This window comes from Daphnia carinata, chromosome 8 (genome assembly GCF_022539665.2).
Source record: "Daphnia carinata strain CSIRO-1 chromosome 8, CSIRO_AGI_Dcar_HiC_V3, whole genome shotgun sequence".
Taxonomy (NCBI): Eukaryota; Metazoa; Arthropoda; class Branchiopoda; order Diplostraca; family Daphniidae; genus Daphnia; species Daphnia carinata.
In genome coordinates, this window is record NC_081338.1 from 6,280,902 (window position 1) to 6,287,178 (window position 6,277).

At 38.5% G+C, this 6,277-nt stretch overlaps 3 long non-coding RNA genes across 3 annotated transcripts; 1 reads left to right on the forward strand and 2 right to left on the reverse strand.

The window, feature by feature from the left end:
• Window positions 1–807: 807 nt before the first annotated feature.
• LOC130700403 (uncharacterized) lies at window positions 808–1,352 on the reverse strand. The gene is made up of 3 exons (XR_009003786.2): window positions 1,263–1,352; window positions 1,089–1,210; window positions 808–1,008 (listed from the first exon to the last, which is right to left on the reverse strand). It is a non-coding gene; the product is annotated as an uncharacterized LOC130700403 (long non-coding RNA).
• Window positions 1,250–2,333, forward strand: LOC130700400 (uncharacterized). Its single transcript, XR_009003783.2, has 5 exons — window positions 1,250–1,343; window positions 1,405–1,618; window positions 1,716–1,789; window positions 1,848–1,954; window positions 2,059–2,333. It is a non-coding gene; the product is annotated as an uncharacterized LOC130700400 (long non-coding RNA).
• A 1,196-nt stretch (window positions 2,334–3,529) lies between these two features.
• Window positions 3,530–5,073, reverse strand: LOC130700402 (uncharacterized). Its single transcript, XR_009003785.2, has 3 exons — window positions 4,478–5,073; window positions 4,195–4,357; window positions 3,530–3,832 (listed from the first exon to the last, which is right to left on the reverse strand). It is a non-coding gene; the product is annotated as an uncharacterized LOC130700402 (long non-coding RNA).
• Window positions 5,074–6,277: the final 1,204 nt, after the last annotated feature.

A 6,277-nucleotide genomic window follows, 5' to 3' on the forward strand; every position in this document is an offset into this window, starting at 1 on the left:
GAAAACTAAAAAGTTTTTGTCTTAAATTGAATTCGCCGCCCATTTTGAAATATATGGCAACGTTGCTTGAGTTTTGTGAACCGCCATCAGTCGCCATTTGCTAGTTCGTTGTGTGTGAAATTTGTGGTGTGCATCTGACGGGCGAAATATTTAGACACATCAGGCAGCAATGGTAAAGTAATACTTGAGTGAATGTTTCGCCAAGAAAACATTGTTAACCAAAGACATTGATTCTAATTCTAACAAAAACATTGTTCCACAAGAAACTTTAATTTGAGAATACCTAACGATATTTGAAATTCCTTTTCAAATTACAAAATGAATGGCACATTATTAAGAAGAAACTATAAGAAGTAATTCTTTTCATGCTGAGTCATTGTTTGTTTCTTTCTAAATTTTAGGGAATATCACAAGTTTTGAACAAGACATGGTGCCTTGGCCCTCGTTCTCATCTCCATGCCAGATGGCCATTAAGAAGGATCATAAATGTGTGGCAATATCATTCTTCCATGTTCCACTATTGTATTATTCTTTGCCATTATTTTCGTCTCATACCATGAATGCAAGAAGAATTTATTTGCTTGCTGTCATGGATGGTAACTCATGTCCTTAAAAGTAAACACGACAGGCACATTGAGATAATGGTTATTGCTACCTTCTTGCTTTTTAAAAAAGGCATCAAGCCAAACTGCTCAACCATGCAGTTAGGCTTTGTACTTTTTTAAAAATTAGAATTAATGAAATAAAACAAAGCTTGTCATTTCAATCATTTCAGGATTGTGGAGACAAACATTGTGGTTCCAGCGGTTTCCTTATATAGGCGAGTCGTTTAATAATGCTTGGTGTTACAACTATTTTTTAAAATTATTTTTAATTAAAATTTTTTCATTCACGACATTTGCAGGTTCTGAGCAGTGAGAAACGATTGTTGCTGATGTAGAGTTTTGTAACGGTGGACCCCACAGTCTATGACAGAAACAAGTAGGACAGAAAATTCCATCTTCATCACTAACAAAAGAAAAAGGGAGGTTTGCATTTTAAGGTTAGGTTAGAAACAAAACAACAATAAAACCATTTGCTGATACTACCTTTCATACATTGTTATCACAAATAGGAGCAGTACATATTGGCAGCCATGTAGCTTTGTATTGCTTTGAAGAATTTCTCTTCTCTGGTGATTGGTTGGTAATGTTGCCCATTCTATTGTTAACTTTTTTCTCTAGGTTAATGCTATAAAACATTTATTTTAGGACTTTGAATACCTCCTATCCTTATGGCCATGGAACACTTGACATTGACTCCATTTACACTTGCAGAAACAAAAACGAACATATTTGCAACAAGTATTTTTTGTGACCACAAAACAAAAAATTATGAGTTTTTTTAAGTATCTATATTTTGAAGACATCTAGCGGAGGAATTGCTTGTTACTGAGTACCTACTGAACTGTCAATTTGTTCGTTGTCAGGAGGCTATATCGAGTTTGGTTGCCATAATAATGGTTGCCTCGCGAATTGGAAATGCTTTGCCGAATCCCAGGATATCGCCAAGTGTGCCACATTGTCATAATCGTTTTTCTTCTTAGGATGGTTACCAATGAGCAGTTGAATTCTAAAAGGTAAAAGCACAAGTTCTTGGTGAAAACTTGTTGTGTAGCATACCACACCATTAATAGCTTATTGAAAAGTTCTGGTTACTTTCTGCTTTGTTTCCAGGTTTTGTTTGATATGCTGTATTTAAAGAACTGATGTTGGCACCAGCTTGATGGGAAAAAGTCATTTCCAATGTGGTAGGAGATTTATCTAGAATTGCATTAACATTCTAGTTAAAAACGAGAATTTTTCTAGGGCACAGGAAAACTTGGATTTATTTGGTGATAGTCGGATGGTTTTCCTGAAGTTGCAGTTTGAAATAACCTTTCAAAGCCTAAACTCATCTTCGTAGAAAGGGACTTGTAAGTAAACACGAAGCATTTTCTGCTCTTTTGCTAACTATATCTAACCTACATAATTTTCTGTTCAATAGTTAATGTATTTTTTGTTTTGTTTTTTAATAAAGGTGAAAAATAACGCTGGCTCTGTAAATGTTTTTGGTTTGGGGCAAGACGTTGAATAAATTGTGATGATTGGATGGACAACATGGAATTCCTACACTTTATTCATATTCCCCAAACGGTATTTAAAATTAAAAAATTGAAGTGCATATCTGGGCTCCCTTCCTTTCCGTAGCCCCGTTTCCCCTTGACTCGTAATAAGCCCGTAGGGGGTCATGCCCCTACTGTACGGTATATATAAAAACAACATATACCGAGGTTTGGAGGGCTCTGGCCGGAAAGGGGACGTGGGGGTCCGCTTAGTCCGATGATGTGTTCACGGAGGGCGACGTGGCTACCCACAAATCCGAACTAAAGGTTAATCGCTCCTGTAAAAATGTTCCAAATCTTCAGCTCTTCTTCCGGCTTCTCTTAGCCAATCACCGGGTAATCTCCCCGGTGGGTCAACAAGGCAGTGTCTCCCCCTGCCTGGGTTGACGGCAACTTTTGAAAGGGCTATTGTGCCTTTTTAAAGTTGCAAAAATAATTCTAATATGCAGAGAATTGTCAATAAAAATCTTTTTTAAACAAATTTTTTGAAAATCTCTTATTTTTTTAACTTAGTGTTTGCATGTTGTCACACGTCTTCTAGTGATCCACATTGTGTTCACCATTCTGGGATTCGAACCTCGTACACTTCACATCACAGTTGAACGCTCTACCACTGAGCTACCATCATCTGTACAAACAATAATTCACATTGGAAAGCGTATCTACTTATGAAGTACAAACAAATATATTAAGGAAGAAATTGTTTAGTAGTTAACGTTGTAGTTGGCTAAATGGTAAAGTATTCGACTGATATGCTAAAGGTCAAGGGTTCGATTCCCAATCCAGTTCATGTATATACTCGTAAATAAAAACAAAATTCATGTGAAAGTGAAAAATTTTTATTGTCCCTCCATCCTCCCACAAATCCTCCACTAATATTTACATCTTATAAGACAATACAATACAAAACATACATACATAAATAATTAACAGGTTGGCTGCCACGCCACTATTTCTACAGTCGCTACGTCGCTATCGTAGGGATAGCGACCAAGGGGGCCGGGTGGGCCGGGCTGACACGATGATGAGACCTTTACGGGAATGCACACCCCAGGTCTCATCAAGCGCATCGATCAAGGGAATCCCTTTGGTGCATTGCCTAAAGGCCTTTCGGCCAATCTTGGGCAGTGGCGCTGCTCCACCCCATGGCAGATAGACCATGGAGCAGAACAGCGCGGCCCGTCCCTGTCAAGCTAAAAAAAAAAAAGGGGATCAAGGGGCGTGGCAGCCAACTTGTTAATTACCTTAACTACACAATTACACGTTATAAAATACAATGATACCACAAAGATGAGGATGAGGCGATGACGAGGCGATGACGAGGCGATGACGAGGCGATGACGGCACGACGGGCGAGGCGAAGACGGGGCGACGGGCGAGGCAAAGACGGGGCGATGGGGGAGGCGAAGACGGGGCGACGGATGCGGCGATGATAGCGCGGCAGGGAAGACGTGAAGAAGGACAAGGCGAAGACGGGGGGACGGGCGAGACAAAGACGGGGCGACCACGTGGTGAAGCCGGGGGCGACGGGCGAAGCGAAAACGTGACGACCACGATGCGAAGACGGCGCAACCACGGTGCGATGACGGAGTGATGGGCGAGGTGAACACGGGCGAGGTGAAGACGGGCGAAGTGAAGACGGGAGACCGGGCAAGGCGACGGGCAAAGTCAAAACTTACAATTTTGAAACTGGAAATAGAAAAAAAATAGTTTTCTTCACACATTTTTTTCCTTTATTACTATTTCACGATTGACTCAAAACTTTAGAGAAGTTCATCGAAAACAGCCAACACTTACGCAACTTGAAATATAAAAACAAAACAAGTAAAATCTTCGAGATACGAATTGCTCATGTTTTATGTCAAAAGCCAGGTTTTTCTAAAACCCAAACCCAAAGTTAGGAAGATAAGAACAATCAGTGTTCGATCTCAGGCGTGAGACTGGGAATGGAAATTTCAAAAATCTAGAATCTCTACTGAATAGCAGACTGTTTCTATAAAATCGTATACATGGCAAGGTTTTCAATAGGCATTATTACTTTTTAAACTTACAAGTTTGACCAAAGATCTGTCGGTGGTGTTTTCCATAGTATTAAATTCACTGAAGTAGTGTGTTCAAACACAATAGAACTCTTCGGTATTCTGGAGGTGTGCGTCTTAGGTTGATGTTGCATTGCCTCTCCATTAATAGGCTTTGCTTGCCTGTGTAATCTTCCTATTCAAATGTATAAAGGAATTAAGCAATATTGACATGGAATTACCCTTTATTGGAAACTGTACTATAAGCCAGAAGTACGTAACGTAACGTACGAAAGGCCGTTTGACTTGTGCTTACCGACATTTCTAGGAAAGTGGTAGAAAAGCTATAAAAACAGCAACATCAGATCCGCAAGTAAACTTTGCTCTTCTCTAATCTCATCCGTAACTCCATTTCACTTGCTTTTTAAAATAAACAATTCACTCTATAGTTTACTATTTGTTTGGGTAATAGCAAAATAAGTCCGACTTAGTCGGGCTGCGAAAATGATACGAATGACTGTAATAGCGGAAAAGTGCCCTAAAACATATCCCCAACATTTTTACGTCAAATTGTATGTTAGCACCAAGTACTAGTATTTAACAGTATTAAAGCGTCGAATAAAAAATCAGTAGCAACTTTGTATCAGGAATTTCTACTGCAGACGGTCCCCCAAACACTATAGCCACCTATTGGTACGATATTCAATTTTCTACATTGGGCTAGAGTAAGGTCTGTAGCAACTTTCAGTTCTAATAATTCAAATGCCATAAGGTTCACGTGTAAAAGATATCAATTTTCGTAATCCTTGCTTAATTTAGTTAAAAATACATTATTTCGATTTAAAATTGAACGCTGATCACGAATATCGGCTTTGTTTTGACATTGGGCTTAACGAAACGGAGAAAAACGAAGAAAAATGACCGTGGGAAAATTGCCTCAAAAACCGTCACTGAAAAACTGAAAGTTGCTACAGACCTTACTCTAGCCTCGGACGATCACTGTAACCCAATGTAGAAAATCGAATATCGTACCAATAGGTGGCTATAGTGTTTGGGGGACCGTCTGCAGTAGAAATTCCTGTTACAAAATTGCTACTCATTTTTTATTCGACGTTGATACTGTTAAATACTAGTATTTGGTGCTAAAATACAATTTGACGTAAAAATGTTGGGGTTATGTTTTAGGGCATTTTTCCGCTATTACAGTCAGCACTTGAAACACCTGAAATAATTTGATAAAAATTTTATATGTTAAACAGGAATAAACCCGTTAATACCTTGGTATTGAATAAAAACATCAGAAAAATAGTTATGTTAGTCTATTAGTTAAGATTGACTATACGTTTATTATTGACCATGACGGCAAATAGGGGAATTCAACACAGATGCTGAAAAAGAAAGATAAACAACACATTTTTACATATTCATTATAACTTCGTTGCAGCAGATAGCGAAATTTTCGAGAAATGAAACTAAACTTCACTACGATCTAACGCAATTTCTCGCCTACATTCAAGCTTACTTTCAAAATGTAAAAAAAAAGTTACTAATGGATCATCCACTAAGCAAGCTTACCATCAAACTGAAGTATTGTTTTTTTAATTAACGCCAACTAACGATGCCTGTGCTTTTTGTAGTTGGAATAAATCTGTTCAACCAAAAACGTCAAGAATCCGTGTCCAGTACCAATGCCTAGAATTTAAAAGGCGCTTGGTAGGTCAGTGAGTTGGATCGGAACTTCGCGAGCCACTTCGTTTTTAGAGTCAGCGAAGTTCCGATCCAACTCACTGACCTAACAAGCGTCAAATTTACCCTTTATTTCGACTTGTGCTTACCGATAATTCTAGGAAAGTGGTTGAAAAGCTATCAAAACACCAACATCAGATCCGAAAGTAACCTTTGCTGTTCTCAAATCTCTTCCGATACTCCATTTCACTTACTTTTTCAAATAAACAACTCATTCTATAGTTCACTGTTTGTTTGGGTAATTTAATGCTGCCATCTAGTGACAAAGAAAGATTCCAAGTCTCGGTTCAAAATTAAATAAGGATCAGCAATTAAAAAGGATTTTCAGCAGAACATTGAGCCAATAGATGGCTATACTGTTTGACCGACC